Source organism: Triturus cristatus, chromosome 12, assembly GCF_964204655.1.
Source record: "Triturus cristatus chromosome 12, aTriCri1.1, whole genome shotgun sequence".
Taxonomy (NCBI): Eukaryota; Metazoa; Chordata; class Amphibia; order Caudata; family Salamandridae; genus Triturus; species Triturus cristatus.
Window position 1 is genome coordinate 624,870,762 of NC_140595.1, and position 27,948 is coordinate 624,898,709.

Consider the following 27,948-nt stretch of genomic DNA (forward strand, 5'->3'; position numbering starts at 1 on the left):
TGCGTGTCTCCTGCGGCCTCCTGCAGCATAACTTCCTCTCTGACATGTCGGAAACCGCGAACAAAAGTAATTTTAGACTGCTTCATGGTCTAGATTAAAACCAGTGAACATTTCTTTGCAGTTGAATGAGTGAGTTCAGGGCACCTAGTATATGTTAAGAATTTGACCTGGCCCTTTTTGCAGGGTTATCCCCAAATGTTTTGCTTCCTTCCTCCTATTTCTTCTGTCAGGTTTTTGGACTCTAGGTACTTTACCACTTCTAACCAGTGCTAAAGCGTGCATGCTCTCTGTCTAAATTGTACTGGAATTGGTTTATCCATAATTGGCATATTTGATTTACTAGTAAGTCCCTAGTAAAGTGCACCAGGTGTACCCAGGGCCTATAAATCAAATACTACTAGTGAGCCTGCAGCACTGATTGTGCCGCCCACAGGAGTAGCCCTGTAAACATGTCTCAGACCTGCCACTGCAGTGTCTTTGTGTGCTTTTTTAAACTGCTATTTCGACCTGGCAAGTACACCCACTTCTCCTGGGAGTGAAAGGACTGAACTTTGCATTCTACATCCTGCTTCTAAGGTTCTCCAAGGGCTTGTGCCTGTTAAGAAGTCTCCGAGCCATCAAATTCTTCACCTGCCAGTACATGGGCTCTTCTGCTAAGAGTCCTGACTTGCCAAGTGGTGTCAAATCCAGTTCCAGGGCCGGTGGAAGTAGAAACTGGCGATCTGAATGAGAAATTCCATGCATCGACTCCCAGCATATACTTTCTTGACGCATCACTACAGAAGATCAATGCATTGCTGCTGCCTAAACTGAAGCGTGGTTCCCGATCGATGCAGCGACAATGGCTTTCACTGCAGGCCCCAGCTCACCATCGCAGCATGTCAGAAAAATTGCCACAGCATGAGTCCAGAGCACTGTGTCACTGCCGTCTGTGATACCCGCTCCGATGCAGCACCTGCTTGCGCCAGTGAAAGCGACATAGCACCTGCTTTGCAGCTGAGAAATCAACCCAGCGCCTGCATCACCACTTTCGCATTGACACAGCACATCTGGATTTTTTGCGCATCGTCCTTCAACACCAACTCTTTGTCGATGCCGCATCCCAGTGAGGAACAGAGGGTGCATGTCCAGAAACCGACCCATCACCTCCCCTTTCAGTAATGAACCCACGTATCACTTTACCTGCCTAGCAGTAAGGAACCGACACATCATCTTCCCTGTGTACGAAGGAACCGATGAATTGCTTTGCTTTTATGGCGCCTAACCTCCCCTGCGTCTACTTCGTTTTTGATTTTTGATGCATCTAAGGTACTTTGTGCTAAAAGGAAAACATCCATTGATTTCTATGGACTAAACTTACTTAACCATTTAAAAATGATATTTTGACTTGTGTATGTTGAATGTTTGTCATTTTGGACTTGTTGTATTCAGATAAATATTGGTTATACATATATACTGTAGACTCCTTTTGTAGTGTTTTAACTGTGTTACTGTTTGCACATACAAATGCTTTTTATACATTGCCTCTGAGATATGCCTGACTCCTTGTGGCAAGCTACCAAGTGGGGGAGCAAGGGTTATCTTGCCTGTGTGACTCCCATACCCTAACTAGAGTGAGGGTCCCTACTTGGACAAGGTGCAAACCACTGCCAACTAAAGACCTAATTTCTAACATTAGGTGATTTATTAATTGAATGACTCTGAGAAAGAAATTTGTATGAAGAAATAGTATTTCATTATAATTAGGGATCCCGGTTTTATGGTATTTATTTTTTTACCATTTCTGTCTGTATTTATCCATATTTATTTTTTGCCCATTTTCTCTGTATTTATTCATATTTATTTAGTGTTTTGGGGCTAAATGAAGTTGTAAAACTGAGCATTTCCATATTTATTTAACTGATTAGATGTGCACTCATACTTTGATGTCTGTCGTGTTTTAGCTATTTTAGCTGGCAAATATTACATAACAATACATCCACTGTTAATACTAGCATCATACCATAAATGTATGTTGATATATGAAGTTATATAAAGAGTTTTCGTCCTGTTATTTAACTTCCCATGCTGTCCTTCTGCTCAGCTGTTAGGCTATAATTCATGAAAGACAGCACAGAGAGTCACTTAAAAGAAGCCCAGTTTTCTGTATTTATCCACTTTTAAAAATAAACAACAATAAAGACAGAAAACACATTGCTTTCTGTCTGTATTTATCTGTAAAAATCCGTAAAAATTGAAAACCATTATAATGCTGTCAAAAAATAATTGTAATTCATCATACTACTGTTAAAAACGTTTATGAGTTAAATAAACTTTGAGGTATCAAAGAAAAAAAGGTTGTTACAGATTAGATTGCTTCATTTACATATAGCATGTCCAGCTGGTTGGCTTTTAAGGTATCGCATGAACCAGCACATGCGCTATCACTTGCAAGAGATCTTGGCCCTGATTCAGCCACTGTAGTAGAAGTTCCATTGTATATGGACTTGTACAGCTGACAGGATGTCTTATTTGCTGGCTCTTACTTGGTCAGCTCGTCCGGTTTTACGTTCCCTTTGTTCCTTTCTCCCTTCCATGGAGCATGGATCAAGTACTGATTGCTTCTTTTTTATTAGTGTGCTTCCGCTGCTCGCGCTGGGATTGAGGTACTTTTTACAAACTTTTTTTTACCAAGGTAAACTGATTAGCCCGAACTAGCTGGTGCTCAGGTGCCCTGATCACTGTGGGCATTTCATTCTCTACAGCACGTGTTCGCCGACATGTTCCTTTACCTTTGGAGGCTACCGTGTGATTGGCTTTTGCTATGCCCAGACTCACAAAATGGAAATGGAGCAAGCCCGAATTTATCCTAACTTCAGTACGCAGATACCCACTCTAGAAATGCTTGGTTATGTGAGTCAATGAGCCAGAATGTTTCGCTTCCCAAATTGTAGCCGGGTCAGACACTACACTGGCAGTTATAAGATCCCTTGATCAACCCACTCCTTGTCACTAGTAGGTGGAATGTCTTCTGTGCATGTAAGGAAGTAGTGCACCCTACTCCTGTCACTACCCCATGGGAAGTTCAGTTTAGAGAAAGAGTGGAAGTTAGAAAGTACTAGCCCAGGTACCCCCCCCCCCCCCCCCCCCCCCTTCCCCAAGGTGATCCACAGAATAGCAGGCAAGAATAATGTATTTTTCTAAGATACCTCGAAAATAAAATCTCAAAAAACATCATTACAGAATTCACTAATGACGTAATTTGCCAGTTTTATGCAAACCCGAAATATGAAACCAGGTTTTTAATAATGATAAATTGTTACATGGTCTTTTCAATTTTTGAACATCATTAAAACTACTTTTACTCCTAAACAATTTATATCCCTCAGCGTTAATGCTTGATGACAGTCCTCTTTGCGCCACAAAATCAAGGAGTCGTTCGTTTTCAATGACAGTGGCTGTATTTTTTTTTTAAACGGCAAACTGTTGCTTTTGTATTTGTCCAGCCATGTGCAGATGGATTTCTTGGCACGGATCTATCATTCCCTTTATTAGGTCTTGCGCCTAGCATTGCACAGCACAGCAGTGCTCGCGCAGCGTGAGGCATTTAGTAGGTGAAAACGGGGTTTCAGCACTGACCTAGGAATCGCACACGCTCGTGCGTGTGCTTTTCCTTTTGTGCTACCCCATTGGCCTTAGTGTGCGTCTTATAATAAAAAAGACTGCACGCTATTGGCCTCAGGCGGGCACATTGCTCCTCCCATGGCCTATTGGTGTCTATTACGCGCACCAAGCGAGCAATTATCGTGCCCAGCTACGGGCGTGCTAATAGAAATCACATGCTTTGCTGTGGCGCGTGCGCGCTCACCACTTGTTGCTTTGGTGAATGCTGCACGGTGGTGCACAGTTTCGGAGCAGAGAGTCCACCTTTCAGAATCTTGGACATTTTACAGATTCCTTTGCCACAATCTAGGATCCGTTTCTCGCCTAAAGTGATCATGGTCTCGAAGAAGCGGAGGCCCCGCACTGGCCAGGCAAGGTCTGTGAGCCTGTGAGAGAGAGGCGCGAATGGCGGCTCGTCACGCAGCAGGCAGGCAGCCTCCCTGCCGCTTTATTTTTACCCTGGCAGAGGTGTCCAATGGGCAGGCCGGGGGCGCCGGGCTCCCGCCAATCTGCAGGCATGCGTGACACCACGGCAACAGCGGCGTGTAGAGGCCACAGCATACCTGACATTTAAGTGCTGCCAGCAGGGCTCAGAAGTGCAAGATGAGACCCGCGCACAGCTGCACCTTTCCGAGGAGCCACTTCTCGGTAGAAAGAGATATTTTAGAGTAAGTACCTGGCAGCATCATGTGGAAATTTAAAGCTCAGATATTTGTTTCCAAAACACCCGAGCCGGCTCCTTATCACTGATGGATGAAAGGTGTGAGGAAAAATAGCCGGCCTATCAGATCGTAAAGTTGGCTGTGGGCGAGTAAGTGAAGCCAGTGCATCGTCACCACAAGATTACATCGTTGATGCTTTTATTGCTATCTGGCAGCTACCTCGCACCCGCAGCTGCCCCCTCGATACTAAAAGATGGTATCTGTGGGGCAGGATCGGGGTTCACGTGGAGCTAGCCACGCCATGTTTATTGCCCCGCACAAGTTGCTCAATAAACCTAGTTCTAATTATGCAGTACTGTGTGGGATTACTAAATTATTACACAAGCATTACGGCTGTGTATGTCATCACCGCTGCTCCCCATCCTATACACTGAAAAGAAACCAATGAGTCGGCAGCGGGTACTGGTGTCCGAATAATCCCCCAGGAGTTATAGCATGATGCCAGGATATGGGTAAATAAAACCTTGGGAGCAACGAGGCAGGGTCACAAATCCAGACACAATAGCGCAAACGACAGCATGAAGCACTCACCAATGAGTAAACACCGGTGTGTAGAACGCCTTTTTAAGAAGCCTTCAACGGAGAGAACAGCTGAGTACATGTTTTTCCCCTGCAATCTAGAAAATCATGGCCTAGTCTTGGAATGCTAGAACGTTTAAAAAAAAAAAAAAAAGAAATGTGATCCTGCAACTTCTGCTGTCAACTCCTTGCATTTCTTCACCAAGCCTCGGTTATTGCAACCCAATCATTGATGATTCTACATCCAACATAAAAGTAAATCACATAGTTTTTGGTTGAGCGAAAGCGTCGCACGGTTATTGAACTTACTGGCACCTCAGGTAGGATTCGTTAACCCGCCTTCTAAGTATTCAGCGCTGTGTGAAAATCTAATCGCTGACACTGCATCGAATACAACACCAGAGCAGCCGGGAATGCAATACTTTCCGTAGGACACTGACATCCTGTGCTCGTTGTTCTCACGAGCGGCTGCAGCCCCCTTGTAAATCTTCTTTTGTTGCGGACGTGAGACAAGGAGATTAAAAGCCGACCCCCATTTGTCAGGGTACCAACTGTCCTTAAACGGATAAATGGGTTGCCTAGCTTCCCTCTCAGGGTCCCCTATGGCCTGAGGCCATCCAGTTTGTGGCCCTCTACTCCATTTTGTGGAGCATATTGTGCTTACGTTAGGATCGCCCTGCAACTCTGCTTGGGACACTGACAAACTGAATTATTAAGTAATAACTTCCTGCTCTCAAAGTTGGGAAGGTATGTGGGTGGCCAAGCGGGAGGAAAGAGGGTGTGCAGCAGCTATGAGCCCTTTCAAATGGCCCCATTACAAATCCAGTGGAAGCACCCAGGTGTGACTTGTGTCGCTTCTGAGGGGCAGCATTTCTCTGTGGTGGCCGCAGAAGACAAACTTTGCTTTCACTGGCTGATGGAAAAAGCCAAGAGGCTGTCCCCTCTATTGTCACCCTGCGGGAGACGTGGCCAGCCGCCTTTCCTAAATGTATCACTAAATCGAGTTTTTGTTAAATACAAACTGTATTTTTTACTTTCGTTTGTGTAATATAAAAGATCAGCGGCGATGACCTTAGGAGGAAGACTAAAGAACAGCAGACAGGTGTAAACCTCATTGAAATAAACAGTGCTATCAGACTTCTGTGTAATGTCCAAAATAATACTTCCAAGCAGCAACCCACAGGGAAGATTCCGATGATTTCAGAGGTACAAAGTCGACAGGTAAAGCATCCAAAAGCTTTTCATCTGACTGGGTTTAAAAGAGCGGCGCAAAGGTTCTTTAAAATATAAATATCAGAACTTGCAGTGCAGAACTTAACAAGTATTTAGTTTTGTAGCACATGAAGGCTGGCATCAGATAAATTTAGAAACGCCAAAACTAGACCAGTGGATTATAGGGTAATGTCAAAGGGCAGAAGCAACCGCTTGTATGCACTACTTCACATATCATCACACGGTACATTTAGAAATCACTTTTATAAGTGCAGATCTTGCTGCTTAAATGCAACAAGATACACAGCAAGGGATTCAACAGATTGTCTAAATGGTTATATTTACACAACCTCTTATTCAGGCACATGGTTTCTGTAAAGACTCAGATATAGCATTTCAAACCCCAATCTCAAGATGTGAACTACTGCTTATGTGTTAAATATGTTTGTGCTGGCACACAAGTATATGAAATGAGACTTTTTTACTTAAGTAGTTAGTTCAAGGTTTGAATTGGTTACCACAAAAAGGCACTTGCTCGTGAACAATGTCTCTGCCTACCAATTGAACACTTCAGGTTCCACTACACCTCAGACCCAAAAAGTCGTACCATGACAAAGCGGTTTATGGTGATCTAGCCTACAAGGAAAGGGTGAGATAGTGCAAGTCATGAACATTCATAGAGCATGACAATCAAAAAAAAAAAAAGATGTTGCATAGCAAAAAAAAAACAAGCATTCGCAATGCAATCGGTCTCGCCTTTGGGACCATATATGTATTTAGCTATGCAGCAAATTCGCATGGGTGCTAAAACATCTACTGTTCTTTAACATTTAGGGAAAGTAAGCACCAAACTGCGTGACACGCCAGGTATGGGAACACATGGAGCTAAATATTTCCTTTCAGCAGAAAATGGTATAGCCCAAAGGTCTGTTTTTAATATAAAAGCAGGACCTTCCGTGATCATATCACTGAAAATACATCTTGAAAAAAATATTATTGTCTATGGGTGCTTGTGGAAGACAATTTCTATGGACTGGAATCTAGAGAATGCTAATGTGATTCTGGTATTTTACTGACCTCTGCTGGTCATTTTCTATCAAGAAAGTTAAATAGAGGCAGTTGCCAGAAAAAAAAGAAAAACAAGCATTTTCAATGCTATTGGTCTCACATTATTAAAGTTTCAGCTATTGGTGTTGCATTATTTATTAATGCCAATAGATCAAACTTTAATAATGCGAGACCTATTGCATTGCAAATACTTGTTTTCCACAAAGCTACATGCTTCTAAATTTGCTTTAAAACATATTATTTCCAGAAAACATGATGCTTTGAATGAATTTTTATTGTACTCAAGATTTATTAAAGACATTGTCTGCATTATGGTCGTGTTGAGGTGTTTTGAATAGTGTGATTGGCAATAGGGTCCACTTTGACACATACATCCACCATTTTTAAATATTTAACTGGTTAAATATTTGTAAATCTTGCTGGGCTGAAGTTGTGCCTTTTTGTTTTTCACTCGTTTCTGACAATTGAATTACTACTAAGGATCAACAACTATAAAGCTATAATGCTCCGTTTGTCTCTTTGTCTCAACAGATATCAAGGGCTTCCAGAAATCCTGAAGTCTGCACGATAACCGTGAGTTTACGCGGTTTATTACACCACAGGTTAGGGTGCGCCTTAGCGAGCGCATACTGCCGTGGTGTTTTTGGTCCTGACGAATGCTTCACTGAATATATCTAGAAGCAGAAACATGTTGACCAATTGTTTCTTTAAACACTAGGATGTAACTGGTCTACTAAAACCAGATTTTGCACATCCGACGCACTTGTTTTTAACAGTCCCCAGTTTTCCACCATTAAAATTATCTTGGGATTAAACTGAGGCACCTTTTTAAAACCACTTTTGCACCACTCACGATTTGCACTCACGTGAAAAAAACCTGCTCCGCTGTAATCAGGCGTTGAAGCACACCGGAGAGGCACTCGATCTCTCTGGTGGGAACCCAATGATGAAGCATGTCACCAACTAGGTTGGTGAGTGAGGTTTCTTTTTAAAACACAGTGAATTGTTCTTGCTAGCTCTTCCCTTCGTTGGATACACTCTTTTGTTGTTTACACATAACTGTTCAGGGGAATTAAGAGTGGCTCCAGTGGCTTTCCCTCTCTCTCCTGTTGTTTACCTATTTTAAAATAAACATCAAATCAATTCAGTCTTTCATACCGTACCGTGCGACTTATAAAGAGTGTCTTTTATAAGTTCAAAAGAGCCCCAGTTTGCAAACATTGGACACTTGTTAGCTTTCTAATTCGCTGTTTGTCTGTCCCAGTCCGACCCTGAATGTTTTAGGTTTGCTTCCAATGCTTTTTAGGAATTGATTTTCTGGACCATTGCACTTTATATTATAATCTTATTTGTTGATATTTCCTTCTTGATTTCATTTGCAGCATTAATATGGTTAAGCATCGTGATTTATGTACTGTGACCTAAAGCCAGATTTGTGTTATCCAAGCACTATTTGAAGTGCTGGTTTGCAGCTGAGTTATCTATGTAAATTGTACAGCCATGACTGAGCCTACATCTAGTACAGCCCCCAAGAAGGCTTAAGGCTTGTTATTACCACAGTGAGACAGGCCATCACTAATAATGCTGGGTATCTGTTTGGTTTGTAATCAGCGGTATGGTTATGCGATGACATTTTTGGTGGTTACACAGCCACCAGCGACATGCCACAGAGAAAAATAAAAGCAGAATGGTGAAACAGCATGCAGCACACGTAGTTAATGTTTCTTTCGCCCCTAACCCCTTATTACTGTTGGCCAGGCCCTGGGGAAAGGGGTCCCCTGGGCTGAAAGCGGTCCAGCAGGAGTGCCAAGTGCCCCCTTCCTACATTTTAATAAGGCCAGGCCCAGGGAAATGGGGTCCCCACGGGCAAAATTGGTCTGGGGGGCATAAATCAAATGGTCAGCCCAACGGATGAGGTCCCCGGGCCAAACACAGCATAGGGAGGGGGGCAACGTACAACGTACCTCCCTCCCCTAAAAGACATGGCAACAGGCCCCAGGGGATGGGGTCAAAATTGGCCCAGGGAGGGAAACACGCATGCACATAATTTCAGGCTTCCAGGGGTCACAGCTGCGACCCCTGGCTTTTCCCTTGCTACCCCTGGCACTGCCTTTGCGACCCCTGACCCCGGAGGTGGCAAAATTAGTGCCTGGAACACTGGGTCAGCTCTTCCTAAAGGACGCTGGTTGGAATCCACTTGCCTGATGTCTGTAAAAGAATTATTATATAAATAGTGAATAATATTATTAGTACATTAGCTTGAATATGACCCTATCTGGAAACTAAGGTAATTAAAATGCGGATAAATGTATGTTGAATGCATGCTTGTGGGTGAGAGTGTGTTTATGTGGGTGTGAGCGTGTGAATGTGTTAGTATGTGTAAGCATGTGAATGCAAGTCAAAGTAAAGGTCAAATGGGGTGCAATGCCAATTCGCTACCCCAGTCATTTTGGTGAATTGGCATCCATGGGGACGCAGGCATCCCTCCTGCACAAAATGTGCCAGGCCCTGGGTCAAAATCGGCCCAGGGAGGGGAGACCCCATACCTCACCTACAAAATGCCCCAGGCCCCAGGGAATGGAGGCCCCAGGGTCCAAAGCGTCCCAGGGAGGGGACCTGTGGGTTGGCTGCCTTTATGGGGATGACCACAGGGCCAGCCCGCAGGTCAGACCCTGCGGCCAACCCCCAATGCCTTGCACAACCAAAGGCCATGTTCGGTGTGAGGTTGGATGCTTGCGTGGGGTTGACTGAAGGGCTTGGCCAAAGACCAATCACTGCATGGGGTTGGCTGCATGTACGGGGTTGGCCACAGGGTCTGATCGCACGCCTGGCCCTGCAGCAAAACCCCCTGCATGGCAGGGGTTAGATTAACGTATGGTAATTAAATATTACTTTACGTTAAAAAAAAAACTAGAAATTCATTGAAAAAAACTGAAGGTTACAGGGATGTTATAGTTAGGAAATAGCATTAAAAAACCATGGAAATTCACTGAAAAACACAAAGGTTACAGGGACTCTATAGTTAGGAAACTGAATTAAGAAAACCTCAGCAATTCACTAAAAAAACAAAGGTTACTGGGGCATTGTAGTTAGGTTCAGATTTTTACAAAAATTCAGCAGTTATAGTTACCGTTATCTCAAGTAACTATAACTCGGGTCCCTGCCATGCACTGCTGATTACCCCACATATTACATCCATGGCGCCGGGAGACCCCATGGTGGGTAGCTGTGCGCCTTATAAATTTATTTACAATACAATACTATACAATACAATACAATCCATCATGACATCTCCTATGATATCATTAATAATATCACTGCGACATTTTGTTTAAATTTTTATTAGAAAAATGTACTTGGCGGGGGCATGAGTTATAGTTACCTTAGTAGCAACAATGAGAGGAGGGTCTCCCTATTTAAATTAAGGCCCTAGAGGAGGGAGCAAGCAAATAAATATCTAGTATGAACCTCTAAACCGGCCTGTATGATTCTCCAATAGATCTCTACAGATTCTGCATTTCCCAATCTAGCTAATCAACAATACATTTATTTCATATTACCACAACATTTTTATAGAATCCAATTGACTACAGTTTTATCAACAAAATATATTTTTTATTTCTTTTTTCTTTTTTCGTCTTGTCAAGATTTATACATAATTTAGAGAATAAAGCTTGTTAGGTTTTACAATCATGATTTGGGATACAAATATTTTTACAAATGGAACAGTTGTGAAAAAAGACATCCTAGACATCTACAATATAAAAAAGCATTCATTCATACTTCATACTTGCATTCAAATAGAAAAAGAATGGGGAGGATAGTGAAAAGGAAGCTAAGACTTTAAATTGGTCAGATTTTTCCAGTTGACAGAAAATGAAAAGATGTTGGCTTTCAATATCTTTTTTTTAGAGCAAGGCAGGGGCAGGGGACGAGCAAGATTTCAAAGACGAGGCAGGAGCAATTACCACACAACAGAGCAAGTACATCCACAGCCATATATGAGAACGAGGAATCAACAATATTGGAAGTCGTAGCAGGCAGTGACGCAGAAAGAGAAATCATACCTATATTCAACCTCTCAAGACACCAACTAACCAATGCTGAAAGTACGCTACTTAGCAAAGGTCTCTCTTTTGTCCCTAGCACTCCCCCGGATATTTTCACTTTAAATAAAGACTTATTCTCCTTTTTTAGGAAAGTCCGCCTACAAAAGTACACGTCAGATCTAATACCGATAGAAGAGGAAGAAAACTGCTCTGGCTGCAAACCACCATCAAACTTTACACCAACCCTGGAAATGGTGGGACCTGAAGTTGCAATATTTGAAAAAACAGTAATTAAAGAATTGGAGAGAGTCACTAAATTCATTCGTGAACCAACTCCAAACCTAACAAAATCTGAAACTACAGCCCTTAAAGAACTAGCTAGGAATAATTCCATCATAATTAAACCTAGTGATAAAGCAGGAGGTATTGTCATCCTTGACAGTGACAACTACTCACAAAAAGTAGAAGCAATGCTCAAAATACCAGAGCATTATCAACCAGCCCGTAGATCAGTTTTGAAGGAACTACAGACAAGAATAGAGACCAGCACGTCAAAAGCTTTCAGAGATGGCTATATTTGCCAAAAAGAACTGACTTTCCTAAATAAAAACAATGCGACTACCTCGACACTATATGGCGTTCCTAAAACCCATAAAGACACACGGGACCCCCCGTTGCGCCCTATCATCTCGTCTATTAACTCGCTTACAGAACCGCTGCACACCATCACTAAGCGTCACACCTCCTCCTACCACAGCTGGAGCAGGTTACCGGAACTCGGTGGAATCAGGCCCTCATCATCACCCAACCCAAAGCCTCAACAGACCTTGACCAGGACGTCCAGAAATTCTTCACCTGGATCACCAACTGCGCCGACAGAGTCGCCTACCTGAAACCTACACAAGGCAACAAAACCTCAAAACAAGCCAGCTGGTTCACCCCAGAGCTCGGATTTGTGATATCCAAGGACTATTTGAGGTGCAACTATCACCTGCTCATCAAGGAAGCCAAGAAAGCAGCCATCACTGCCTGCATCGACACTGCGGCCAAACACACTAAGGAACTATTCAAAATAGTCAAGGAATTCTCCCACCCAACAGCCACAGAAAACACCATCCACCCTGCCCAAGAGGTCTGCGACACCCTCTCAGACAACTTCCACAGCAAGATTGCCACCATCTACAGCAACTTTGAACCCTAACCCCCCTCCCTGGACCTCAATGACCTCAATTAACCAGCGAACACCAGCCAAACGACCACCACCTTTCTCTGCTCGCCGCCGAGACCATCACAGCCATCATGTCCATCCACTTCGGGGCACTCACTGCCCCCTGCCCCCACCCCCTCTTCAACCTCGGCGTGAACCCAATCAGCATGGACCTTTCTGGACGTATGGAAATACGCGAATATCAGATGCCTCCTAAAGAAACCCCCCGCAAACCCTAGCGACCTCAGAAATATTGGACCAATCTCCCTGCTCCCCTACCCAGCCAAAGTTTTGGAGAAAGCCATCAACCAACAGCCAACTGAATTCCTGGAATAAAACGACCTACTGGATGCCTCACAATCAGGATTCCGGGCTGAACACAGCACTGAGACCACACTGATTGCTGCCACTGACGACATCAGAACCCTACATGACCACGGAGAAACTGTGGCCCTGATTCTCCTCGACCTCTCTGCGGTGTTCGATACCATCTCCCACAGCACCCTCATCAACAGACTCCATAACATTGGCATACAGCAAGATGCCCACAAGTGGATTACCTCCTTCTTTACAGGATGCACAGAGAGCATCCGGCTGGCTCCCTTTACCTAAGCAACCAAAAACATCATCTGCGGTGTACCCTGAGTATCATCCCTCCGCCGCACCCTGTTCAACACCTACCTGATCCCCCTCACAGACGCCGTCAGATCCCACAGCCTCAACATATTCTCATACACAGGTGGCACTCAACTTATTTCAAGCCTCACCAAGGACCCCGCCAATGTCAGAACCAATATTTCCAACGCCATGACCAACATAGCCATCTGGATGAGAGACAACTGCCTTAGAGTCAACTCTGAAACGACAGAAGCACTGATCTTTGGGAAAAACACCTCCGCCTGGGAACACAGCTGGTGGCTAGCTGAACTTGGACCCAACCCCAAATCAACAGACCATTCGTGCAATCTAGGGATCATCCTCGACAGCCAACTGACCATGAAACGACAAGTCGACGCAGTCGCCTCCTCCTGCTTCCACATACCCTGCATGCTCTGCAGAATCTTCAGATGGATCCCTAGCAACACCAGAAAGGCCCTCCTCACCAGCTGCCTCGATTACGGCAACACTCTGTATACCAGCATCTCAACCTAGCCCCTCAGAAGACTCCAGACCTTACAAAATGCCACAACCATACTCATCCAGGACCTTCCCAAACGGTCTCACATCACCCCCGCCCCCACCTCAGAAACCTCCACTGGCTCCCCATCCAGAAGAGATGCCAGTTCAAGATCCTCACAAATGCCTACAAAGTCATTCATGATCAAGGACCATCCTACATCAACCATCGACTGAACTTTCATCAACCTTATAGACGCCTGCGCTCCTCCTCTCTAGCCCTCGCATACATTCCCCGCATCTGCTGCAGCTGCAGTGGTAGCCGTTCTTTCTCCTACATCACCTCCAAGGCCTGGCATGACCTGTCTCTCCACCTCCGTACAGCACCCTCCCTTGTAGACTTCCGAAAGAGACTCAAGACCTGGCATTTCGACAGAGACACTGCTCCCCCAGCACCCAGATGCACATAGGGTGAAAGTGTTGCACTGTACAAATGCAGATTGATTGAGTGTTTGAAATAGCTGCTGTTATACGCGCAAAAACAATTTGTGGTGTTATGGTGTAAACTTCCTCCATCAGGTTGGAAGTGGGGAATATGGGCATGGAATGCTGCATTCGTTTGTGTACACCCACAAACGTACATGTTTACGGGGATTCACACATTTATTTGACTCTTTGACAACCTATAATTGTTCAGGGGTTCACTCCTCTCAATGGTAGATGCAAATTCCTTTCCAAGGGGGGGAAACAAAAGATTTTTAAGGGGGAATGAGGCTTACAGTATAGGGTTTCTCCATGGAGGAAAATATTTTCCTGTGATGGGAAAAAAACAAGTTAATTTACACTTGCTTGTTTTTTTCAGATTAGAATAGTCCTATGCATATTTTAGCCTGAGCAAAAGAAGTTTAGAAATGTATCTAGAATCATTCCTGAAAAACTGGAACTGATGCAGGTTTCTGGCTTAACCGGGAAAAGCTATCTGATTTTCAAACAATTTACAATTTGGACCCTTGTGAAGTAGCAAACCTGAGGGTGCAGTTTTACGACTGTTTTTGAGATTGTGGCTCCTTGTGTGCATGGTATCTCGTGCTGTTCCACACTTGGGGGCACTTAAGTTTCATCCTTCACAGGCTGAAGACAATACCTCCATATGTTTGACAGGAAGAGGCAGAATATAAACAAAACAAAGAAGGCGAAACCAAAGGATCTATAGATCTCAAGTTTCTCAAATCCGCCTATGTGTCAGTAATCCACTCCAGGTTTTTCTTTGGACTCTGGTAATTCTGATTTTATACGTACCAAACAGGACTACAAGTTCCAGAATGCAAAGTAATCCCTGTTTGTATGAGCTACTCATGCGCAGAGCTGGGAAACGAGAGCACTGTGGGGCATATAAAGCCAGGCGATAAAATTATCGCCGCTTTAGCGGCAGAAAAACGGCGATAATGGACTTGATAATATGCTCTATGGAATTCCAAATGAAGCCCATGTTAGATGTGAAGGACATCTAACATGGGCTTCAATTGGAATTCTATAGAGCATATTATCAAGCCCATTATCGCCGTTTTAGCAGCAGTTTTCTGTCGCTAAAGCGGCGATAATTTTATCGCCTGGCTTGATAATATGCCCCTGTATTCTCAGCAACACAGGTCTGCACACGCTGGACCTGTTAACTCAGAAGAGGGGTTAGAAGCCTGTTAAAATACTCACTTTGTTGTGCACCAGTTTAAGAGACTTATCAAGATCTCATATTCGCATCCTGGCGTCGCTGGCTCAGGGTCTCTTTCGTCTGCTGAGGTATACATAAAAATAAAATGCAACCCCAACTATTATTTACGCACCTTGAACCAATTTGAGGATATATGACTTGGATGCTAGTGGTAAGGATTATTACTATTTTATTAATTCTTTATTCAGCTGTTTTCAGTTCGGTGCACGGAATGGGACATTCAAATAGTTGTACCAAAGGTAGACACTGGGTGGCGGTGCTACTCCAGAGAAACGCATTGGATTTGCGGTGTCTTTATACATGGGATGTAGTCTCCGTCTGTCCGTTTGTAACATTTTCAGGTTTGTGTAACTATTTGGGTTTCCTCAATAAGAACTCCAATCCTTTTAAGACTGTACACTCCGCATGTGACGATATCAAATCACCTATCGTTTTTAGTAAAATTCAGATTATAATGATATTTCTATTAAATTAGGGTTTCACATCACTGGACGCCCACCAAAGTGAAACAGGAACCCAAGCATATAGGGGAGAGAGAGGATGTGGTCCGTCGGCTAAGACTGCCGACTTTGGTGCTAGAAACCAGGGTTCGAGTCTCGGGGTGGCGTCCACATCCTCTGATTCTGGACATATCACTTAATCTCCCCGTGACTGAATATGTAATGTAACTACGGTGCTCATGTACAGCGCTCCAATACCTTCGGGTCGAGTTCGCGCTATATAAGAGATGCAAATAAAAATTAACAGGACGTCCATTCGTGTTTGTGCTTACACTTAACAAATGACGTAAATAGCAGTGTTTTTTTCAATTGGTTGTTTCACTGTACTCGGGCCACTGGAATTATGAGTCAGAAGAAGGCTAAATTAAGTGGAAGGGTTGAGTAAATTGAGCGACTAGAAAAGGCAAATTAAATGGCATAATGCAGCATTTTTGTTATCGTATTACTTGAATATTTCCTTATTTCTAAACTTGGTAAGACTGTGTGGGCATTGGTTGCAGCTCATTATTACCAGTTAAAACCCCAAATATTTTATAAGCAAGAGAAAGCTGACCAGTCCAGCTTTGCAAAGGGCCTTCCACTGCGCTGCAAAACGTGTTGCAGCATTTTTAGTAAATTATGAACCGTTTGAGCTAGAAACAATTTATTTGGGGTTAAAATCTGCATATTATGCAGCAAATGATGGAAAATGTGGCAAATCAACAATTATGCGGCAATTGCTGCAGCCACACAATGGCATCATTCCAGTGGCTTTGACTATACTACTATACTGGAGATGTGATAGATCTGCAATAAAAATCTGCAAGCCAGAGAATGGATAGGGAGATCCCAGCCAGATGGTCTGGCTTGGTTCTAAGAGCCAAACCATGAGCTGAGCCATCAAAACATTCAGTATGTAATTTACACAAGAGACAGAGTCTAATAATATGATAAATCCTTTAACATTTTAAAAGGTGTGTTTCTCTAACAATTTGAAGTGTTTTAATTTAGTACATTATTTATGAACCAAGGAATAGGCCGTTTGTCATTTATTTTACATACTGACAAAATTGTAGGCTATATTCCAGTTATAGATGGTGAGATAGTTTAATTTAGCTTTTTTAGAAATTAGTTTGTTGGTTGGGGGGGTCCTTGTTCAAGCAGCAGCCACAATCCTTGTCATGGTGAACCACAACATTAAACTGTGCTTAACCCTCTGGTAGCTAGGCACAAAAGTAGTCATGCTTAAATTAGAGGCAATTTGTGAAGTATTAATGCAGCACACAAGCAGTATTAAAGTGAAGACACACCACAAGAATACTCCCACACCAATTTGGACACAATGGAGTGCATTTTAATAAATTATTTGACACCAAAACAACAAAAATCCAGTCAGTAGAACTGGATTTATGGATTTTCAACTTTTTTAGTAAAAGCTAGCCCTTCAAAGATCAGAGTGCCAACTGTGAACATCTAGTCGTGAGCGACTGAGTCAAAGTCGAAAAATATATCCGACCGCAATGAGTGCGGGTCACATACAAGAAGTGAATTGGGCTCAGTTCTCAGAGCAGATTTTAGTAAAAACATTTCTAAATCTCAAGTTTTGGATTTTGACTGTCTGGACACCTTTAATGCCACAACCAAGGGTCCAAGACTGGAAGGGCACCACTTGGGGGTTCAGGACTCACTCCGGCTGTGTCCAGCTGCAGGTTCAAGATGGTGGGAGCCTGTTATGAACAGAAGTCCAGCAAAATAGCCCTTGGAGCCACTCTGGTAATGTTGGGTTCAGACAAAGATGCAGGGTTTAAGCAGCAGGGCATGCTTCTAAGGGTTCCAGACAGGCGCTAGGCAGCAAAGCAGTCCTTCCAGGTGCAGCAGAGCAGTCGTGTGGCGTACACAGCAGGCCACAGCAGCAGCCAGCTCTCTGAAAGTCTTTCCACCGGTCTAGAAAGTGAACTGAAGTGTGAGACTGAGGGCCCTCTTTTGTACCTGGTGCCTTCTTTTTAGTAGGAAACATTTCTGGAGGTTTCTCTTTGAAGTATTTGGAATTTCCTGACTCCCCTGCCCTGGCTCCAAGCATGCTCCAGGAACAATGCAGTGGTGACAATCCATTAGTGTGAAGGCAGAGCACAGCCTATTCAGTTGCAAGTAGGGCTGTGCCCAGCTCTGCCTCTCCATCCTGCCAACTAATGGCCCATTCAGGCACATGTAATCCCTCTGTGTGACTGTCTCAGAAGAATTAACAAAGTCTAACTGCCAAGTACACCTAGCCATGTGACCCAGGGGATGCTGTAGGTACCAAATAGCTAAGGACAAGAAAATGCTAACTTTCTAAAAGTGGAATTTTCAAAATTGTAATTTAAAATCTGACTTTACCATTAAAGAGGATTTTTAATTACAATATCAAAATGCTTATCTGTCCCCAATCAAAATGTTGCACTTATTAAATGTAATAAGGCAGTCCAAAGTTATCCTATGGGACAGGTAGGCCTCGCAGTAGTGAAAAATGAATGTAGGAGTTTTTTTACTACTAGGACATCTAAAACATAAAAGTACATGCTCAACGTTTTAATGACAATCCCCCCTTCTCTATGGTCTGCATAGGGCCTACCTCAAGGGGGTGACTTACGCAATAGACGAGGAGATTAAGTGTCAGCAAGGGGGTTATATTGCCAAGTCTATTTGGCAGTTCAAAACTGCATTCAGGTTGGCTGCAAAGGCAGGCCTGGAACATGTTTTAAAGGGGCTACTTAAGTGGGTGGCACAATAAGTGCTGCAAGCCAACTAGTAGCATTTAATTTACAGACTCTGGGTATGTGACGTGCGCACAAGCAATTTAGAATTGGTTAGCACTGGTAAAATGCACAGAGTCATAAGACCAAAATAACTGAATTTCAGCTAACAGATTTAGAGAAACAGGCAAAACGCTTGGGGTGACCCTGCAGAGAAGGCCAGGTCCAACAAGTTTCTTACATATTTACACTTTTAGCCACACTAGGCCAGAACTAGGCCTCATATCCATTTTGGATTATCTGAAAGAGATTCTGTGTTTTGTTTCTCTCTTTTCTCACACATTCAAAATGTGCACATTGAAGTCGCTTTTTGCTCTCTTCAGCAAAATCACGTATGTAGTGAACTCAGCTTTCCTTTGAGTCACTACACTCAAGGCCTTTTCCGCTTTCTAGGGTTATGGAGTCGAATTTACATTTTTGTAATAGTTTGACACTGTATTTTTATGTAACAAACTTTGCATTGTCCCATCCGCAGCTCCGGTGTCAAAAGTATATTTAATATTTTGATTATTTAGAAATTAGTGTTAGGTAATGTTGCATTAATCAGTATTTTGATTGGTTGCTGCAATGTAGATATTTCTTCTTTTATGCTTTCTATACATTTTCTCTCTTTGAATTTTATTATAAAAGCTTCTGTTTTTGGAGATGAGCAATGATGCTGCGCGCCCAGACTCTCTGAGGCTAAACTCCTGCCGGTTTGTCTCACATTTTAGACTTAGACTTATTAGAGATATTCCCTCAAGCTGATATTATGTCAGACCTCCTGCTGCATTTGATAACACATTCCCTGATTTGCCTAAATTTAGACTATCTTTATATTTGCCTTGCTGCAGGCTCTCTTGAGTCCTTATTGCTGGAGTCCTCATTTCAAGTTGTAATGATCATTATTCGCGGTGTTTGGTCATGGCCCCATTATCTCATGCTCTATTGAGGTTAACACTAGCCAATCCTGCGTCAAAGCTTATTCTAATAACTTTACTACACATCAAAGATAGTATTTCTCAATAGAACAGCATTTTAGCCATTTAAACTGTATACAGCAGAATTTCGTTTACAGTACACATCCATCTGATACTCTAAACTATGATGATGTAGTAACCTGTCTTGTATGTATCTGGTTACTTACTCCCTAGCTGCTCAGCCAGTGTGAATGTGATGCATGAATGTTGGTGTGAGAGTCTTGAATGTAATGTTTGGGTGCCTGGATGCTTGAGTGTGTCCGCTGGAGTATGGGCTGAGCAGCAGGAAGACTGCTCCTGGTGTGGCTGTATCTCTACTACTTATCTACATTAACTGGTCTCAATAAATCCACTTGAAACTACATCCTGGCTATGGAATTCATTACTACAGATTTTTGTCGATGATTCTTGAAACAAAACTACGCGTGTTTTTAAAAATAAAGGACTTTGAAACAAGTAATCTCTAAAGGAAACCTACAGAAACTAAGAAGAAACCTTCATTCTGAAGTACAAGAAGTGCCAGCCCCACCAGTGTCTCTTTCACCAGACAGCCCAGCCTGCTTGTACTTCGGAATTCCTGTTTCAATGACAGCTTGTGATCCTCACTATGACAACTTGTGTGATCCTCATCACTTCACAGCCCCAGCCTGCTTGTGCTTCATTGGGTTAAACTATTGAATTTCCTGCTTTTCTGACATCTTGTGCAATCCTTCTAATCAACTCGTTTTGGTGGTGCTTAGAAGCATACATGCTTTACAACTTTGGCATTTACAAGCAGCATGGGGCACGTATCTAACCTTCACACAAGGTGTTCTAATGGGTACAAGTCCCATGTGTTTTTGTCTTCTGTGCACATAGCTAACCTCCACACAGGGGTTCTAATGGGTACGAGTCCCATGTGTTCGATTGTATGTTCACACTAACCTCCACACAGGGGTTCTAATGGGTACGAGTCCCATGTGTTCGATTGTATGTTCACACTAACCTCCACACAGGGGTTCTAATGGGTACGAGTCCCATGTGTTCGATTGTATGTTCACACTAACCTCCACACAGGAGTTCTAATGGGTACGAGTCCCATGTGTTCGATTGTATGTTCACACTAACCTCCGCACAGTAGTTCTAATGGGTACGAGTCCCATGTGTTCAATTGTATGTTCACACTAACCTCCACACAGGAGTTCTAATGGGTACGAGTCCCATGTGTTCAATTGTATGTTCACACTAACCTCCACATAGGGGTTCTAATGGGTTTTTAGTCCCATGTGGTTTATTGTTCTTTACACTTATCTAACCTTCATTTAGAGGTTCTAATGGGTTTGAGTCCCATGTGTATCATTGTATGTGCGTTTTTTGTGGACACTCGTTGGTTGTCTGCTCCTAAGCTTGTTTAGCTGTATGGTTAGCAGTCAAAATTTCTTTCCCCATAACCATTTCTTTTGTTGTTCTTGTTTGGTGTAGATGTTCCATGCGTAGAGGTGAAGTGGTAGACTTAGCCGAGTAGTGTTTTATTGGAGGATGATGGGTGGGTAATATATGTATTGTGTATATTTATCTTTGCATCTCCTCTACACTTTGTAGATTTTTGTACATCTCATGTATATTTTATCTGTACTCTCTTTCCATTTCACTTGTACTTTGGTTTGAACCTTTTATTTCTTTTTCTCTTGTACTTACTCTTGCTTATTCTTTGGTGCTTTTTCTTCCTTGCTCACGCTTGATTTTCTTGGTATCTTTGCCATGATCTCTTCACGTTTGGGTTCACTTCCTTCTTGCTTTTTCTCTACTTTTCCATTTTTCTATTTCCTGGGGTTCTTGCTTTCTCTCTACTTTTCCATGTTTCTATTTCCTGGGGTTCTCCTTGTTTTAACCTTCCTCTTCTTGGAGGTTGCTATTTTTGTTTTGTGGAAGAAGGGAAGGTATGCAGTAACCTGTATTGTATGTATCTGGTTACTTACTCCCTAGCTGCTCAGCCAGTGTGAATGTGATGCATGGAATGTTGGTGTGAGAGTCTTGAATGGAATGTTAGCGTGCCTGAATGCTTGAGTGTGTCAGTTGGAGTATGGGCTGAGGGTAAACACCCATTACAACAAATCTTTTACCACGACTACCATCACCCTGCATACCATCACAACGCAACGACCAGTACTCTGCAATGCCATTACAACGCATGGTATTACATTTTATATGCTTTTACCACGCATGCTTTTACAACGAAATTCGTTGTAAATGCATGAATGATAAAAGCATATGTTTTTTACATGTAAATATAAGGTAACTATAGGGTTTTGGGGTGTAGGGGTACATGTTTTGGGGTTCAGGGGTAATTTTAGGGTTAAGGGAATGTTTGGGTTGTGGGGTGCTGGGGTATTTTTAGGGTTCAGGGTGGCTTTAGGTTTTGGGGTGCTGGGGTATTTAGGTTTTGGGGTACTGGGGCATTTTTAGGGTTTAGGGTGGGTTTGGGTTTTGGGGTGCAGGGGGTATTTTTAGGGGTCAGGGTGGGTTAGGGTTTTGGGGTGCATGGGTATTTTTAGGGATCAGGGTGGGTTTAGGTTTTGGGGTGCAGGGGGTATTTTTAGGGTTCAGGGTGGCTTTAGGTTTTGGGGTGCTGGGGTATTTAGGTTTTGGGGTACTGGGGCATTTTTAGGGTTTAGTTTGGGTTTTGGGGTGCAGGGGGTATTTTTAGGGGTCAGGGTGGGTTAGGGTTTTGGGGTGCATGGGTATTTTTAGGGATCAGGGTGGGTTTAGGTTTTGGCGTGCACAGGGTAATTTTAGGGTACAGGGTGGTTTTGGGGTGCCAAGGGTAATTTAAGATTTTAGTGGGTATGGGTATTGGGGTGGTATGGGTAATTTAACAATTTTGGGGGAGTTTAGTCATTGGGATACAAATGGACATTTATGGGTTTTAGGGGGTATTTTAATTTCATTTCAAACCTTTATTTCGGTCAATTTTAACCATAAAAGATGCATTTTCCATAGATATGAATTTGTCAATCAATTAGTTTTACTACAACATGTTAGGGCAATTGAGTACATTTAACATGATCCATTCCAGCTATTCCATTAAAACTTAACTACTTCAATAAATACAATAACAACCATTTAAGAATCATATAAAAGCTAGGCGTTTAAAATAAAACCACATTATGTTTAAATCCATACATTTTCAAATCATAAGCACATAATGTACTACATTTATCAGAATTTGATTAATATCATCTCTAAAAATTAAACTTTATAGGATCGCAATTCACCAGAGAACTTCCATTAATTAATAAAGTGCAAAGTGCAAAGGTCTATAAGAGTATAAGCTGCAATTGCACAATCTTGGCTATTATAGCTTCAATCCAATTTTAGCTCTTATAAGGTTCACATTAAATAAAAATCTACTTACACTAAAGACAACCAATTGTGATGTGTCTGTCTTAAGTATACGTTCTGCCTCTCTATAATGTCTAACATTCAAGTTTTTACAAACTGGTTTAAGCCTTCTTTTCCTAGGGATATCATATGAGAGACAGAAAAATAATATGTGTAAGCCATTTTCCTTGACCTCTTTTCTGCATAACACGCACCAATCACAGCTACTATCGCCATAGTTATTACCCCATCTAGATTTAGTAGCATTTGTCTGGAGGACCCCACATCTAAATTTCAAAAACAAGGATTTTGCTAATTGTGGACGTACCTCATCTAGAAAGGGTTCAAAATGTGCTACATCTTTGTAGAGGAGAAATCTTGATGTTAAAGATGCCAAGCTAGAACTATGTAACACGTTGTTGTTAATATGGGCTCAAAAGGAAGACTTTAATAGTTTCTTACACGCCATGATCAACTGGGATGATTCTTCCCAAAAGTGCAATAGGCCTAGCTTCTTCAACCACGTTGTCACATGTTTAAGCCATGGGATGTCTTTACTTTGATACATTTTCATGATTTCCTCTAGACCTTGTTTATAGTGCAATAACTCTGAGGTTACCCAAATCCTCACCCAGAATAAGAGAGGTCATAATAGAGCATGGTGATTGGTTCGTTTGATGTTGAGATCCATAACAGCTGGAATCAGAGGTGTCCTATTTGGGAGGCTTAATGATTTCCAAAAGAAATTATTTTCTCCCAATTCGAAATTCTTTTTACAATAGGGCCCCATATTTCTGCTCCATATAGAGCGGCTGATTGAGCTTTGTATTTAAATACCTCTAAAGCAGGTGAAACTGCTTAGGAGATACTCGCCCCATGTTTCTTCAGAATAGGGGTTGAATTTTGGAGCATGATTAACCTTTTTTTTTCCAGTTGTGGCTTCCTGGTCAATTTAGTGTCTAATGTGATACCTAAGTAATTGAAACTTTGCACATACTCTAATTTCTGATTATTTAGCATTAAATTATTTTTAAAAGATCTGTGTGGATTTATTGACATGTATTTAGTTTTGCTGGAATTGATTTCGAGACCTTTCTTAGTGCAATACATATAAAAGGAATCCATTAAACACTGCAGTCCCTTTGGGGTTTGCGAGATTAAAATGGTATCATCAGCAAATAATAATGCTGGTACCACTTTACCTCCCAACTTTGGCGAGTCGTTATTACAACCTTCTAAGTATTGGAGGATATCATTTACATAAAGTGAGAAGAGGGTGGGTGCCAATACGCACCCCTGGCATACACCCCTTCTCACTGGTATCGCCTTAGTAAGTTCTCCCCTAGGCCCCCATCGTACTTTAGCAAAGATCCCATCATGGAGCCTTATTATTTGTACAAGTAATTCGAGTGGCACCCCTAAGCATTTCAGTGAATCCCACAGCTGGTTCCGGGGTACCAGATCGAATGCTGCCTTTAAATCCACAAAGGCAATGTATAAGCTACCCTTCCTTATGTTTATGTATTTCCAGCATATACATGTAAATCTAAAGACTTGGTCAATTGTGCTGGTTTTTGTTCTGAACCCAGCTTGGTATCTTGAAAGTATTTTGACCTCTTCAATCCACTCAGTCTATTTAAAATGTGCCTAGCAATTTTTTTTGTATGATATCAATCAAACTAATAGGGCGATAGTTTGCTGGATCATATCGATTACCCTCTTTAAAAATTGTAACAATTTCTGTCCCTTTCCATGTTTCCGGTATCGGTGAAAATGCACTATTGCATTGCAAAGATAATTTATATATGGTCCCCAGACACCGATATTGTGTTTTAATAAATCTCCAGGAATGTTGTCAGGTCCTGGAGCTTTCCCTGCTTTAAGTGCCTCAATTGCCTGTGTTGTTTCTTTTAAACTAAAATGCAAGTTGGCTGCCTTTGCAGTGGTCTCCATATCTTTAGTTATCACAAATTGCTCACAGTTGGTTTCTGAATAAAGACGAGAAAAGTGGGCAACCCAAGTATTTTCGTCAAGAAATACATCTTTAGCGGTCCTTCCTGTTTTGTTCCCTTTCGCTATCAAACTCCAGAAACCTGTCTGGTCCTTGGACTTAGCCGCACTGATTAAACCCGTCCAGATATCATCATCCCATGTTTTCTTTGCTTTTTCAAGTGGTCGCTTATAATTATATCTTTTTTCCCTTATTATAATTAAATTATTACTTTTAATTGCCTGGATAAGCTCTGTCTTGGCTACCCGGCAGTCTTTGTTATACCAGGGATTTCCATGGTCATTCCGATAGTTGACTCCTGCGTTTCTCTCTTTGGGTAAATTGTATACAACCGGAGTTAAAGCATCCACCATAGTGGTGTGTAAGTCTAACATTGACATTTTATCTGCTGGTAGGTTTAAAAAAGGTGTAATAGTATCTGCAAAGATGGTATAGATACTTATCATAGATTGTGGATTCCCTAGAATATACGGCCACTTTACAGCTCGTCGATTGTTAGTTATTATAATATCGTCCTCAATAGTACTAACATCTTTTTTGCCCACTAGAGTGGATAAGAAGGGCTTTGGTGTTAATGTCAGTTGTAGGGGATGGTGATCGCTCTCTGTTCTGGAGTCTATTTTTAAGTCCAGAACGTGTGGCCAGAATTCTATCGACACCAGTATATAGTCTATATTACTCCGGTAGCTGCCTCTACAAAATGTATATGCATTTGGTCTATCGGAAGGCAGACGGCCGTTACATGCTCTTAAACTGTGACCCATTGTAAGTTTCAAAATTTGAGCGACTGCTACAGTACACCTTAGCTCCCTACCACTTTCTATGACTGGAATATTATTTGCCATGTCTTCGTCCTCAAGGAAATTACCAAAGCCCACTACAGGTTCAAAGTTGTAATTGAAATCGCCACCAACTATTACACCAGGTTTGGGCCCTAGTGTATCTAAAAAGGAATCAAGCTGTTCTATCACTGATGATTCTTTTTTGGCCGGACTTGGCCTATTATAGATATTGATTACATATAAGGCATCGCCATCCCGTGTTACCAATTTTAAGCCCACCATATCTTTAGATGGGATATTTAGAGGAGCAATGTCAATTTCCAAGGTAATCCTTATCCATATTACCAAGCCCCCCGAAGGCCTGTCTTTAACTGACGGACTTGCGTCCACACTAAACGTCTTGAAGCCCACTCTATGGGGGGTTTCCAGTGACCAAGTCTCCTGTAGGAGAGAAATGTCGCTCTTCTCTATATATTCGTTCCATGCCATGACAGTTGAGTTCCTTTTTAGCCCTGCTATATTCCAGGAGGTAAGACGTACTTCCAAATGCTTACTCAACTCTATAGTCGACAATAGCCCATTCCCTGTGTTTCCATTAGGCAAAGTAGACACATAGCTGTCTGTTAGACTGTCTGGGTGCGCCTCAAGGCAAGAAGCTTGTGGGCTTTGGGTATTCCCTACTCCCTCCTGTTTAGATGGTTCATTAATCCCAGCAATTGATTTCACAAGCTGGGAAGCTTCTGCTCTATGTGTATCTATGGCTGATGGCAAAGCCATCAAGTCATTCGTCTCAGGGATTGCCAAAGCATTTATACTGTATTGCGGAGGCTTTTGTTGTCAATCTTGATCATCTAGGTGTGACAATCCCTCAAATCTGTTTGAAAGTGGAACCAAAGTGTCTGCGCCGTTAACGCTATTTCTGAGAGGTGATCTATAAAAATAACCTAGTGGAAGTGCGCACACACGGGTATTTCTAAGTGAGGTCTCCTCTTTGATGTCTAGTATATTTCGAACCATCTGGGGGCGTCTAAAGTTTATTACCACACAGTCGCCATTTATATTCTTTCTGGATTCTCCCGCCCACCCTACCCTGCGAACTATGAGAGTATCTTCAGTATTTAGTGAGTTAAATTGTTTGAATGTTGATAGCCAATCAACTGTTTTATTCCTTAGGTTGGACCACGTCTCTTTCTGATCTCTTCTTAGAACTGGGACTCCAGCTAAAATTAGCACGTAGGGACATGAGGTGGGGGTAGTTGTAAGACATCGTTATTTGGTATTAAGTCTGTACATTTTGGGCTATATGTCATTGCCCTCCCAGAATGAGTGCCTGGTCTATCAGGGGCTAACCGTTCGTCTGGTCTGTCAGCAAGGCTCCCTCGATTTCCATCGGTGGCCCTTGTCCCACCCTCAATTATACCCTCCTTGTTATTTGCTGTGTTATGAAAATTTATAGTAGGGACATCCCTAGGGACATTACACCTGATACATGCATTGCCTATATCAGATGTAGCCAGATCCTCCACTTGTGGTGAATGTTGTGTTGGTAAATGGTGTCGTATTAGCTGTGACCCTCCCTCCTGAACAATGGGACAAATATGGTCATTACTGTACTTTAATCGCCCGATAACAATATTCAGCTGTTCTATTTTCCCTTCCAGTAACCTTAATTTCTCACTCATGCACTCCTGAATCTGAATTAGCATAACCTCTTTCGCAGATTCTAGGGACGTTTTTATATTTCGCTCCATATTCCTGGTAAGTTCTTCTGCTTGCAAGTGATTCAGATCGTAGTTGGCCTCGGTCTGTGTACAAGCCGATTTTTTTAGTTACCATTTGTGAATCTAAGTTAAAGTTTTATTTTGCCACTTGGGCAGTCCCCCCTACTTTCTTTGCCTTAGTTTTCCTTATAACGGGATTAGCTTTCTTTTTTACCCGTTGATCTTCCCCCTTGTTCCCTACTATCAATCTTTGTTTCCGAAGTCTGGGTACCATATCAGGACTAGTTGTGTTATTTATTTCATCTTGTACCACAGATGGAGAAGTGATAGAAAAATTGGGTGGGGATGCCTCATTTAGAACAACGGTTCTAAATGAGGCATTTTGATGGTAATACTTGCGGGGAATCTATCAATTTTGGAGTACACAATTGTCTGTTTATGGGAAGGTTAGCGGGATCAAGGGATAAGCGCCTTTCTGCTATTTGTATCTTGTGATTTAATAAGGTCTCTGCCCTAACGATAAAGGCATCCAGCGTGGCAGCAGGGCCCTTGCGTTTACTCATAATTTTTGGTGAAGACT

At 42.4% G+C, this 27,948-nt stretch overlaps 1 protein-coding gene across 1 annotated transcript in view; it reads left to right on the forward strand.

The window, feature by feature from the left end:
- The window catches only part of LOC146776434 (thyrotropin-releasing hormone receptor-like), a 508,281-nt gene that overhangs the window by 183,276 nt on the left and 297,057 nt on the right, over window positions 1-27,948 (forward strand). Inside the window, exon 2 of the mRNA XM_085638955.1 lies at window positions 7,695-7,736. The gene's annotated coding sequence lies outside the window, so the exon portion shown is untranslated. The remainder of the gene's footprint in view (window positions 1-7,694; window positions 7,737-27,948) is intronic.